Below are 13333 nucleotides of genomic sequence, written 5' to 3' on the forward strand. Positions count from 1 at the left end.
AGTGGTTTGTTTTCAGTGTTTGGCCAGTCGATACCTGTATCCTTACCACTGAGAGTGCCGTTCACAGCATGATCACAGGACTCAGGAAGCAGTTAATGGTGGACTGTGCTGAAAGCTATGAATGAGCGAATGGTGCTGGCCTGCAGGGAGTGGCCACAGGTCTGTGTGAGGAGGCGCTGTGAGAATCGCACCCGTGACGCGGCTTCAGCTGCCAGGTATGGACTGTGCAGTGCGGGAGGTCAGCCAGGTGAGTGCTGGCTGCAGCAGCTCGGTGGGCATCCTGCCAGCCGAGTACCGGGCACTTGGGTGCTTTTCGGGTGTGGACTCGACCCTAGTGGGACCTGTTAGCCGCCCCCACTGTTCTAGAGGAGAGGGAACAGAGGCACAAAAGTGCAGGCAGGGCACACGGTGGGAGGCGCCGGCCCCGGATTCGGGTCTGGGCAGCTCCCTGCAGGCCTAGGGCCTTGACCCCGAGGGCCCTGACAGGTGGCGAGGGCCCCGGGGTTGACGAGCACCCGGGAAGGCAGCCGCCTGGCTTCACTGTAATTACGTGGATGTGCAGGAGGCTGTAAGGGCGTTCCGTGTAGTAGGGCAGACTTCATTACACAGTAAAAGGGGGAAATGGACTTAGCTTAGGTGGGTCTGCCTTTTCCAGTATTTTGATTAAAGAGCAGTTGGTTGGTTTGGGGGGTGGGGAGTGGAGGCGTGCTGTTTGGATTAGTGGATGCCGACTTGTGTTTTGCTTTCTTTGAAACCGTGGATTTCTGACTCTGGGCCGCGGTGCCCTGGTTTGCCCCAGAGGGAATCTCCGTTAACCACCCTTTACTGACATCTCAGGCTGTTTCTTTTTTCCTCGCACTGCCCCTGCTGCTCACCAGTCATTTTCACGTGCTTTGGTGGAGGGTGATGACCAGGATGGGGTGATGGGGGAGAGGCCTTGTGAAAGCCCAGCTCCTGGATCTCGGCGCCTGTTTCCCCCACTTTTTACATCAGAACGAAGAGGACTATGCCTGGTGAGCCCCAGGGGCCCAGGTGCTGCTGCTCCCCTTGGCCTGCAAGACGGGCGCCACCCTTGGTATGTGTCATCTTAACGGGCCACTGTGCTGAGACCCGGTTCCACCGTGGGGCATGTTAGTGCAGAAGGTTGGGGGAGAGGGTGTGGGTTGATCTGAGGAACAGAAGGGCAGGCTCTGGCCCTTCTGAGAGTCCGAAGGGGCCTTCCCCTCTCCTCTGTGGTCTTGTGACCCATGGGGATCCCGAGCCTGGTGAGGAGCGCACTCCAGCCAGTGACCCTCCCATCTAGGTGCCCGTTGGGGATGCTGTTTGCTCCCTGAAAGTGGTGAAGAGAACCTGTTTGCTCCGATCTTGTCCTGGTGAAATGTTGTGTATTTTGAAGTGGATGGTGTTTGTCTTTGACTTGCTGCTGCTGCTAAGTTGCTTCAGTCATGTCCGACTCTGTGCAACCCCATAGACAGCAGCCCACCAGGCTCCCCTGTCCCTGGGATTCTCCAGGCAAGAATACTGGAGTGGGTTGCCATTTCCTTCTCCAATGCATGAAGGTGAAAAGTGAAAGTGAAGTCGCTCAGTCCTGTCCGACTCTGAGCGACCCCATGGACTGCAGCCGATCGGGCTCCTCCGTCCATGGGATTTTCCAGACAAGAGTGCTGGAGTGGGGTGCCATCGCCTTCTCCGGTCTTTGACTTGAGCACTTGATAAATAGTTGTTTAAACTGAAATAACTGGATACACTTGGAAGTAACGTGATGATTTGCCAAACCTCAAAAAAAAAAAAAAAAAGACAGGAAGTGTGCACACTGCATGCATTTCTATTACCGGATCCTGAGAGTTCATTGCCCACACAGACCGGTGCCCACCTTCCCTCTGGCCCAGGCTGTTGGCACTGGGAGAAACCTAGCAGGGTTCATCCAACGACGTTTGTAAGTCGGTTAACCATTGAGGCCTCTCGTGTATCATTCCAGTTCCTCTGGAACATGCGTGGACGGCGTACTTTTTTGTTTACTGGTGGTTGGTTCTGTGTTTACTCGGGTGACACTTTCTGTGTCCATTTCCCGTCTTGGTGGGTGATTTCCCAGAGAAGGGCTGTGGAGTGCTCAGCGCTCACATCAGCAAGACGCAGCACCGGTGGGGAAGCCGTCTCTGGGCGACGGTGCAGGTGGTGGGAGAGTGCAGCCGCCCCCGCTGGTCAGACCATGCAGCTTCCAGTGTTGCCCTTCTCCGCCTCTGCTGGGAGCCAGATCACACGTGGCCTGTCTGCAGTGCCTCCGTCTACACGGAGTCTCCGCTGTGTCACTGCCATGTGCTGCCCTTGGCTTTATTCCTGGAGAAGTGCAGGGTGGAGCCACCCGGGGGACAAGCCACACCCATAGAATGATCTGCTCAGGCCGTTCTGAAACCTTTTTGTTTCAGGACCTCTTTATATTCTCAACCTACCGGAGAGCCAAAAGACCCTTTGTTTACATGGGTTAGAGCCACCATTACTGTATAAGATATTAAAATTGAGGGCCTTAATTGATGGGCTGTAATGACCAACATTTAATGTATTGTGCTGAGAAGAAATCCGATATGTATTAATATATTTTTATGAAAGCATTGTTTAAAACTAAAAAAAAGAATGAGGAGTAGTATTGTTTCAGGCTTTTGTAAATCTCCTTTAGATTTAGCTTGATAAAAGCAGCAGTTAGTTTGTGGTTTGTGTCTGCTGGGATGTGTTGTTTGGTTGAAGTATATGAAGAAAATCTGGCCTCACACTGATGTGTGGCTGGAAGGCAGGAGTGTTAGTGGTCTTCACAGGTGGTTTGCCACCACGCCAGAATGCAACAAGTTGTAGTTTCTTAAAAGCTAGTTGTCCTGCAGGGTCCAAAACTGGGCCAGGTGAAGCTGTCTGTAGCCGGTGGCCATGTGGCATCCGCCTTGTCACTGGAGGACATCGGGTCTCAAACACGCGGCCCCCAGACACAGGGAGGGGCCGTGCTCAGGGACATCACACCTCTGCTGCGCTCGCCACAGACCCCTAAGTGTTTGGGGGCTTTACGCTCACGGTGGCCAGCACATGTTTTCCACAATTCTAGTTTTCACTTTGAAGTTTGAATTTTATTATTGTAGCAAATACTGGCAACTATTTTCCTGGAGGGACAGGTCCAGTTTTGAGAAAGCATCTGCCCAGCTCCCAGCTCCAGTCTCTGAGGAGAAAGGGGTCAGCCCACAGCTCGCCCTGGTGTGGTCACTCTTCCTCGAGATCCTGTTGTTCTTAGGGAGCAAGCGTTTCCTGTTTCTCTCTCAGAGTGAAAAGGCCTGAGTCAGCACTTGGTGAGGCACCTACTGCTCCTTTCAGCACATCGCCAGGTTAACCGCCTCCCCGCACCTCTCACCGGGAGCGTCTCTGCTGGGGGACCGGTGACAGTCCAGGTGGGGCGCTGCAGCTGTCCCTGCCAGCAGAGAGGGCGTATGACAGCTCAGAATTTGAGGGACAGAGCTTTAACCCCAGGAAGCCCCTCAGAAGGTCTTAGGGACCCCCCAGGAGTGCCCATGAGCACTCGGGGAGAACTGCTGAGTCAGGAGAAGCCCGCGTTGCGTGGTCTCAGCCTCCCGAACCGTCTTATCCCTGAGCGTGTAGAGAGATGTTCCACTTTGATGAAGTGGTTTCACGACTTACAAGCATGTTTTCATAAAACTGCCCAAGAAGTCAGTCTGATTTGGAGTCTGAGTTCTTGTCTGTGTGGCCAGCTGGGACTGCAGCAGGGGTCTGGGGCTGGGACAGAGCTGGATGGCCTGTTCCGTGGAGCTGATGTGGGTGGGAGGCCGCAGGAGTGACCGTCTCCGGCGTGGAAGGACACGGGTCATCCGTTGGTTCTTGGTGAAGGAGCGTGACTCTCCCTCAGGTCTCAGAGCTCTTTGTGAAAATAGGCAGCTCCTGTGAGCGGTGTCCTTAGTTCTCTGAATTCTGCTTGTGCTTTCTGAGCAGGTGTTCATGAAAGTTGTCTGTTATGAAAGCCCCTGTGTTTGCCAGCAGGTGCTGATGGTTTTTCCGACGCCCTGAGTACACGTTGCGTTTGGGTGTCCATCTGAGAGAGATTGTCAGTCTGGAAGTGCTTCTGTTCCCGGCTGGCATGCAGACTGAGTTTAAAGCGTTTCTGTGGGCCTGGACGAAGAGCCTCCCGCTTCCTGCCACCGGTCTGCTTGCTCTTCATCACCTCTGTGTTTAAAAGTAAAGGATATTCGTAGGTGCAGACAAATGCGGTTCGACTCCACTTAAACGAGAATAGTCAAGTTCATAGAGTCAGAAAGTACACTGGTAGATGCTGGCTGGGGGAGGTGGGACGTGAGTGTTTGATGGGGACAGAGTTTCGGTTTGGGAAGATGGAAAACTCCAGAGACGCGTGAGGGTGAGAGTTGTACCACCATGTGGACGTCCTGGGCACCACGGCCAGCTGCTGTGCGCTTAGATATGGTTAGAATAGTATGTTTCAAATTATGCGACTTTTACCACAATTAAAAAAAATTTTAAAAATATGCTTCGCAAAAAAAGAAAAAATGCTTTTCCATTAAAAAAAGCATGGTGTGTTTCCCCTCCCTCCTCAGGAAGCCGCCCGAGGTGCCCGGCCGGTGTCCTGGCGTGCGGCCCATTGCCTCGCTGCGTCTCACAGTGGTGGTTGCAGGCTTCTGCTCGTGGCTTCTGACCTGCCCCAGGAGAAAATGGGCGTGAACGCTGCGACCTACATAGAGGACGCATTGTAATTGATTGCTGACCAGTGGGCAGCCGCTCCGAGTGCATGAAAATTGCTGGTGAAGAGTTAATGCTGACGCACTGCCGCCTTGTCACAAGCCTGGCCCAGGGACAAGGGCAGGAACCTCGCTCTCGGTGGCCGAGGTCAGCACTGCCCCCTCCCCCAGCCACCCTCTGGGCTCCGGGTGGGGGCACCTGCTCTGGCCTGTCCCAGATGCCCAAGAGAGAGTGGACCAGAGCAGAGGGTTCCTGCTCTTAGGGAGCTTGCGATCTTGGAGGCAGATGGGTGAGCAGTCAGCGGGTAAAGGGTACGGGCTCATGGTCAGGAAAGAGCTCCAGACAGCAAGTCCCCGCGGGAGCCGGGAATGGCAGGTGCCCTGCTGGCGCAGTCCTGTGGGCCTGTGGCCAGGGCCCTGCTGTGGTCACACTGCTCTCTTGGACAGAACCAAAGGTTGCCGGCTATTTATGGAACTCGGTCTAACCCCTGGAGCGGCATCAGGATTGGGATGTCGCCCGGACCACCTGGCTGCTGGCTGCCCGCTGCTGGCGCAACCTCCCACCCCTCCTCCCGGCCCGGCACCTCCCCTCCACCACCGCCACCCCTGGAGCTGCCCCGCCTGCCCCCGGTCTCTGTGGTCTCAGTGTTGGTCCCGGCCCCCTTGCCTGTGGATGGAAATTCCTTCTTTTCAGGATCTGCTCAAAGCAGGTTTCCTATGAAACCCTGCCGAAACCATGAAACCTGGTTGGAATGTCCCGGTCTCCCGCACAGCCCACTGGCAGCCGGCTTGTTTCCCAGTGTTTGTCCCTTCCCGTCATGTCAGCCGTGACTTTGTAGGCCCGTCTCCCCCACGATGTGACTGGCCAGCCTGTCAGGGAGCCCGTGATCCTGCTGAGCTGGTCGATGGGGTCTGGAGGGGTCGGTCCCAGGAGGTGGTGCAGGTGGGGCGTGGAGGGAGGCCCAGTGCAGCGCGAGGCGCCAGGTGGACAAGAGGGGCAGAGTGCTGGACGCGGGCACAAGCCTGGTGCTGAGTGTGGCTTCACGGTCTGCATCTTGGCCACGCTGGTCCTGCGTGGGGGACCCTCCTTGAGGCCGTAAAGGCACCTGTTGAGGCGTCCAGGCCTTCAGGATGCTCTGCTCTCTGATTCTGCGGGTGACCCTGGGGTCACTCTGGAGCAGTAAACCTCGCTCCTGCTCCCGTCCTGCCCCTTTAGTGTTTAGGACGCCTGGCGTTTTAGGGCTGGTAGATGGCGGGCTGAGAGTGCAGGACCTGCTGGTTTTCCTGGCACCCGTGCCTGCCTGGGTAGCTGTGAGCCACTCCGCTTGGTGAGGTTTCTGAGTGACCCTGTGTACCACCGGCCGTGACCTGCCCTCCGCCCGCACCGCACCGCGCCCAGCCTGCGGGCAGCCAGCCAGGCCCAAGCCACTCCCGGGAGAGGGATGGAGGCCGTGTGTTGGGGTTTCCACTGACGACCGTGGGGACGACAATGAGAGGGGCTGCGGCTGTGTGCCCAGGGGTGAACGGGGCGGGCCCCGGAGGGGGCTGCAGGGAGGCAGGAGGCGGAGTCAGTATCATGAAAGAAACGGCTGAAAACCTGTGTTCTGACTGGCTATCTCTGTCCTATATGACACGGATATTCAAAGAGACAACAGGCTCGTTTTCTCAAGATGCAGCTGCAGAGCCCCGGGTTAGCACTGTGCTTTCACCTGTGGCTGTTGAAGATCTGAAGAACCTGCCAGAGCTGACGACCCTGCGGTGAGCGTGTCTCCACCAAAGACCCCGGAGCGGGGTGCTGCTCCTCTCCATGGGGCTCGGAGCTCGGTGCCGAGAAAATGCGCGTGTGTGTGTTATAAAGTATATATGACATAACATTTACCATTTTAAAGTGTATTGTTCGGGGCATTAACTGCAGTCAGAGTGTCTGCAAACCGTTGCCTCTCGCCTGGGTCCAGGACGTTCGCATCACCCCGAGCAGAAGCGCTGTGCCCACAGCCCGTTCCGTGGTCCTCCAGCTGCTGGCAGCTGCTCCTCGGCCTTCTGTCTCAGGGTGTGTGCCTGAGTGGCCGTTCCATAGGAGTGGAACCAGCCGAGAGCTGGACTTCAGCATCTGGCTTCCTTCTAGGGTTCATCCAGGTTGTAGCAGGTGTCAGGCTTCATTCCTCCTTATGGCTGAACAGTATTTCACTAGGAATGGACCACCTTTTGTTCTATCCACTCATTTGTTGATGGAGATTTGGTGTTATTTCCAAACGTTACATTTTTTAATCATGTGATTCTTAGTTTGCCGTGCCTCTAAGCCTTGCCATCCGTAAGTGTGCGTGGCTCCCCTCGGGGGCTCGCCCTGCGCGGGGCCGGGAGACTGCTACCACCGGTCCCTGTTCTGAGCCTTGCCCTCCGTAAGCGTGCGTGGCTCCCCTCGGGGGCTCGCCTTGCCCGGGGCCGGGAGACTGCTGCCACCGGTCCCTGTTCTGAGCCTTGCCGTCTGTAAGCGTGCGTGGCTCCCCTCGGGGGCTCGCCCTGCGCGGGGCCGGGAGACTGCTGCCACCGGTCCCTGTTCTGAGCCTTGCCGTCCGTAAGCGTGCGTGGCTCCCCTCGGGCGCTCGCCCTGCGCGGGGCCGGGAGAGTGCTGCCACTGGTCCCTGTTTGCTCCGCGGGGGGGGGTGGGCAGCTGCAGGTGCCTCCTGGTGGGCCCCCGAGCCCCTCCTCGGGGACTGGGAGCTGCCTGGTCCTTCAGGCTAATTAAAACGCGGCTCATGTTCTTCAGTGTTGTTCCTCTGTGTATTGCCAGGGGCAGTTGTAACCTTATTTTCAGTAAACCTTTCTGGGCTGTAAGGTGTGTGTTTGCTTTTGTTTTGTTGCTCGTACCGCTCGGCATGTGGGATCTTAATTCCCTTACGAGGGGTCAGACCCATGGCCCCTGCAGCAGAACCGCGGGGCCTTAAACACTGGGCCGCCAGGCAGGTTGCAGCTGTAAGGTTTAAGTCAAACTCCGTGAGCATGACTAAGCTATAAGCACGAAAAAGCAACATATTCTGCCTAATTTGTTTATCATATTGGTCATAGTTAGTATATTTCAAGACCTGAAGGCCGGGGGTGCTAAACAGTGGGGAGAACAGTGACTTTTGACACTTGGCCGAGGACCTCCGCGGGCCTGGAGGTCTCCCTGGCCCGAGGGCTCCTAGCATGCCCACTCCCGCTCTGCTTCTGGGCCAGCCGGAGGCCTCTGAGCAGGCTTGCGGCTTCCACCCCCTCCAGAAAGGTTCCCGTCGTTTAGCTTCACCGGCTGCATTGGTCACTCATCTGCCTGCTCACGCCTGCGGGCAGCTAACCCTGAGCCTGGACCGTGTGTAAGGTTGCTGTCGGCTGGTCCCAGGGTTCCCGCTGGCCTGGTGGCTCCAGCACCACCATGTCACCCCAGGAAGGTCAGGGCAGGCTGTGCCCCTGAGGTGGGCGGGACCCCAGGTGCAGGCCATCAGACCCCCCTGCACGGCTCCGCGTGGAGACAGTTTGGCAAAACTGCCCTGAGCGAAGGTCTGCCCTGCGCTAGGACGCGCGGGTCCATTTGTGTGAAATGCCCTCGTAGGTGGAAGGCTGAGGTAGAGCCCATCAGTGGCCCCCAGGGGACAAGGGTAGGCGGGGCGGGAGGAGGCTGCTTGATGGGCGTGTGGCTTCTTCTTGGGGTGATGGAAGTGTTCTGGGAATGCGTGGTGGTGGTTGCAGAACATTGTGGATGTGCTAAAAGCGGTAAATTGTACATTTTAAATGGTTAGGATGGTAAACTTTATGTTGCATGAATTTTGGTGTGGTTAAAAAACAAACCCCACCTTGATCATTTCGTGCACATTTATGACCCCAGATTTCCATATGTGGCCTTGAGCGCGAAAGCACCAGCACACTTGGCCTTGAAGGGTGCCTTTTTGATTCCTGACCAGCCAAAATGACATTTGGGGTTCCACCGTAAGTTCAGAGGGGTTCACCAGGATGCAGGAGACCCCGACCTTGCCTTGGCCAAGCTGCGGCCTGGCGTGGATGGGAGAATGCTGTGGTTGTGTCATTTCAGGACGGGAGCCAGCACTCCGCACCTCGCACCGTCCACGGTCCAAGCCATGGGCCAGTGTCATTCAGCTTTTTTCAGTCTTCTGAAAAACGCAGAAACATATTTATAGTATGCTTTAAATTGTGAGCCTCTTTCTCTTATAGAAGAATTGATTAAAGAGACCCAACAGTCCTGTTTGATTTTCAACAAATTTACTCCTAGTTAATTATCCTGACTCAGAAAGACCGCGCCTCTCCAGGATGCCAGCATTTAGAAGTGAGGTCTCAGGTGTCTGGTCATGCAGATTGGGGGGGTTCCGATTTCTGTCATTTGGTGAGTTTGCTTTTACGTGTCCCCTCAGGGAGTTGTGTTGGCCCCAAGTGTGGGGATTACAGACGAATTAGTGCTCGGTTGAATTGGATTCAGCCGTGAGTATCAGCCACAGGAGCCTTGCTAAAGTGTGCAAGGAAATTTTATTTCTAAAGCTAAAGCTTATTTAGTCTTTTCAGATGCTCTTCTTGGTATAAGGACATTCTGGGATCTGTTTGGTAATAGCATTGTGATGCTTGCTATTCAACATGTGCTTTGTTTTATCAACATTCAAGTAACATTTCTTTTCGAAGTGTTGCGATTATAAGTTAAAACAAACATCGGAGTATTCTTATAATAAAATCTGAGTTGAAACGCTTGGTTTCTAAATCTGTCACTAAGAAAGGAAGTATTCTTTTGCTGCATTACCATGGCAGTGTTGTAGACATGACCCTGTAGGTTACCAGCCTGAGAATATTTTGATATATAACAAGAAACCATGTTTTATAGCAAAAAAAAGATATAAAGAGAGGCTGAAGTTTTTCCTTCGTAATGTTTATTTTTAACCTCTGTTTTACTCTATTAAAAAGACTCGTGTTCATAGTAGAAAGCGCAGTGACAGTAGAAGGGTGTATTGTTAGTTGGGGCACTTGAAGCCCTAAAGAGACCCCAGCATCACGGCTCCTGCAGGAATCCAAGCCTGTGTGTGAATTTCCAGGGGCATGTGGGCTTCCCGCTCTGTCCCGGGGGCCAGGCTCAGTGTGTCTCTACTCGGGGCAGACGAGGGGCCTGGAGGGGAGGTCCATGGAGTTCCCAGGGGTCCACCCACAGCTGACCTCCTGCCTACACACACCTAACCCTCTGCTGTCTGCACAGACCGTGTGGCTGGGCAGCATATGCCCACATGCCAGAGAGGAGCAGGCAGCCAGGCTGTGGCAGACAGCCAGCAGACTCTGCCATGGTGAGGGAGCGAGAAGGAAATGAGACTCTACGTGAGCTGGTACATCAGGCCACTCCGGTCCTTCAGCCTGCTCTCCGCCACGTGTTGCCCTGAGTGCTGGGTGTGCCTCGTGCAGGGAGGACTCACGTGGAGCATGCCAGGCTGCGGATGCTGTAGAGGCCGCTTGAGCGGGAGCGGGTGGCGGAGCAGACAGTCCGCTGTTTCTAGTCAGGCGGTCAACAGTGTCCTCTCTTAAGAAGGAGAGAGCTAAACAAAGACCTGCAAGAGTGAGCAAGCCACAGGGATCACTGAGGAGAGAGGGTTTCCAACAGACGTGACGGGTGCAAAGGCCCGGGGGCAGGAGCCTGTGGGGCAAAGAGGGGAGAGGCCAGGGCAGCCACAGGCCAGCCCCTCTGGTTGAAGTGGGGGCCGTTGGGGCTTTGAGCAGCCGCACTGTTGGCCCTCCAGTCTGCAGCTGCTGCTTGGACACGGAGGGGGCCTGTTAGGACTTGTAGGGCCATCCACCGGGAGATGACGCATGACGGCTGGGACCAGCGTGCCAGCAGCAGGGATGGTGAAGCTGAAGGCGTCTGCACGGTGCAGGTATGAGAGTGGAGGCTTCAGTCGTGGGCCAGATGTGAGGGGCAGAGACGGGGCACCAGCCCTCTGGCCTGGCCTCGCGACTGAGGTGAGGACGTGGGCTGGGGGTGGGTGTTTGTTAGTCATGCAGGGTTCTGGTGACCCTGCCAAGCGGGTTCAGAGGGCTTGGGGGAGGGCCAGCAGAAGTTCCTGGGGAGGGCGGGGTGGGCAGGTGCCGTCAGAGTCCAGGGGCCCGTCCGAGCAGAGGTGTTGCGAGGGCAGCAGGGGGCTCGGGCCGCATGGACCAGGGAGGGGCCTGGCGGAGGTCAGAGTGCTGGCGGCCGCATGGCCAGCCGTGGTCGCAGGGTGTGCTGTGGATGGACAGGGGGCCTGCGGGGCCTCAGGGGCCAGAGCAGCAGCAGGGAGGCAGGGAGGGGAGTGGGTGGAGAGCGCAGGGCTGTCGGGGGGTGGGGGCGGCCTGACTGGAGAGGGAGGTGAGAAACTGGGGGAGATGAGCCCGTGGGGCCAGCTAGTGGGCCGCGGGAGCGGGCAGTGGGCGCCAGAGACTGTTTCTGCCCCTGCCGTCTGTTGGGGCTCACTGAGAACATCCTGAGCATCCTTCTTTAGAGGATGTTTCTCTGAGGCACGTCTGTAGGCTCAGGGCCATCCTCCGTTGATCTTCCTCTTCTCTGGCCGTCTGCTTGCCTCATCGCTGGTCTGTGTCTCTCCAGTGTCTTGCCTTTTATCTGTCTTGTTTAAGATGGGAGTGGGCACAGTGTGAGCTGGTGGGGGCGGGGGCGGGGGGTCATGGCTCCGAGAGGAGGAGGGCTGGGGGAGCACCCCGACTGTGGCCACTGGTCTGCGGGCTGGGGGTTGGGTGGTCCCGGTGAGCCTCCCCACTGCCCCGTCTTATCCTGATGGCAGGCAAGGGGCACAGCCTGGGCTGGGGGTGCTGTTGGAGCCCCCTCCTGATGGCAGTTATTCCCTCTGAGGAACCAGGAGCTGGGGGCAGGTTGGGGGCAGGGCGGAGGTGCCCGGATGTGGGCAGGCGTGGGCCGTGGGTGTGCACAGAGGGGTCCTGGGAGGCTGGCGGCCACAAGGGGACCCTGGGACCAACTGACACGTGGTTTCTGTCCCCCCGCCCCAGGCCCGGTCAGGCCGGCGTTGCTTCAGCATCGGTCCTGGGCGGTAGGGACCCGCTTTCTGGGAGCTCACTGTGCCCTGGAGACGTCCTTCCTGGGTGCAGCCTCCCGGCCTTGCTTGCCTGGCAGAGGGGGCCCTCCTAGCGCCAGCTGTCTGTGCCGCCCACTGCTGTCCCGTGTCCCGATCAGGAAGGTGGCCGTCAGAGGACCCCCTTGGCTCCACGTGTGCTTGAAGACCTGCACAACCCCACGGATCTGAGGCGCGGGAGGTGCTGCTTGGAAGTCAGTGCTTGCCCCAGCGTCTGGTGCCGCAGATTCACCGGGTGGGGTCTAGACTGGGCACGGTGCGGGGGTCTCTGCTCTGCAAGGCCTCGGCTGTGGGGGGCAGTGCGGCGGCTCCTCACCAGGCTCCGGGGGGCCCGGTCCCCAGGGCCAGGACTGTCTGGGGACCTCCCCTCTCACATCTGGCTCCTGGGCCGGAGGGCTGACCTCCGCCTGGCTGCCCATGAGGGGCCTCTCCCCTGGACAGTGCATCAGGAGGAAGTGTCTGGATAGCCAACCTTTCCAGAGGGGGCGGGAGATGCCTGGACACCCGACCTTTCCAGAGGGGGCGGGAGCTGCCCGGCCGTGGTGACCCGGCTTGTCGTCCCGGTATCGTTTCCGCTTCACTCCTCACAGCCAGCCCGGACACACAGGCTGGGAACATGGACCCCACCTGTACGTGCGGAGGGACTTGGCTGTTTTAAAACAGCTAGTGTGTTGTCCTTCCGAAAGCTGCAGGCTTAAGCGGCGGCCTCGTGGTTGGCTGTGTTATCGGCGATGGCCGTCGCATGCCGGGAATTCCTCAGTGATGGGGAGGCGCGCGGGGGGGGGGGGCCTGGTCCCTGTGCTGAATGGCAGCAGGAACGCCTCGCCCTCCCAGACGGCCCGGCCCCCGCAGTCCTGCTTTGCTGTGAGGTGCCTGCCCGCCAGGCCCTGGGAGCAGCCCCTGCCGGGCTCAGCGGGGCTCCTCGCAGAGGCTCAGGCTGCTGGCCTCTGCAGCGTCATCACGGGAGACGCCCCCCGAAAGCTGAACGAGGGGATGTTGCCCAGATCTTTTAGACACTGTGGTGTGTGCCATGGGGGACTGAACACAGCTCCTCCATCACGACAAGGCCGGGTGGCGGCTGTTGCTGAGGGCAGGACTAATTAATTGAAATACCTTTCAAGTCTGATCATACCTGCTCCTCTTTTGTACCTTACGGGTGGTGCCTGTTTGTGAGTTAACTTCCCCAATCAGCAGGCGCTCACCTGTCGGGATGTAGTGGGTCCCTGCAGGCTTGTTTCCAGCAACGCTGCCGCGTTTTTAGTTCTAACGGCGTCTGTAGATTCCGTCTTGACTCGGTGTTGGTGGCCGTGTCACCTCGTGGGGCAGTTCTGTGTGTGTTTGCGGTGACACTGTGTGTTTCCTTGTCTTTCGTTGCCGCACCTCCCAGCTCTGTTCATATGGTGATTGCGGGCCTCGAGCTTTGGCTCTATCCTCAGAAGAGATGCTTTGCTGTGGGACTGTTCAGCAGGCTTTTTATTAAATGATTGTTACCGGGTC

General features: G+C 57.4%; 1 protein-coding gene across 4 annotated transcripts in view; it reads left to right on the plus strand.

The window, feature by feature from the left end:
• Positions 1-13333, plus strand: part of AGO2 (argonaute RISC catalytic component 2) — a 93743-nt gene that overhangs the window by 15691 nt on the left and 64719 nt on the right. The window contains exon 2 of one of the 4 annotated variants that reach the window (XM_061438514.1): positions 4599-4785. The exons of 2 other annotated variants lie outside the window; for them this stretch is intronic. The gene's annotated coding sequence lies outside the window, so the exon portion shown is untranslated. One more of the 4 variants, XM_061438512.1, reaches the window with a different exon arrangement.

The sequence above is a fragment of the Bos javanicus genome, chromosome 14 (genome assembly GCF_032452875.1).
Source record: "Bos javanicus breed banteng chromosome 14, ARS-OSU_banteng_1.0, whole genome shotgun sequence".
NCBI classification, from domain to species: Eukaryota; Metazoa; Chordata; class Mammalia; order Artiodactyla; family Bovidae; genus Bos; species Bos javanicus.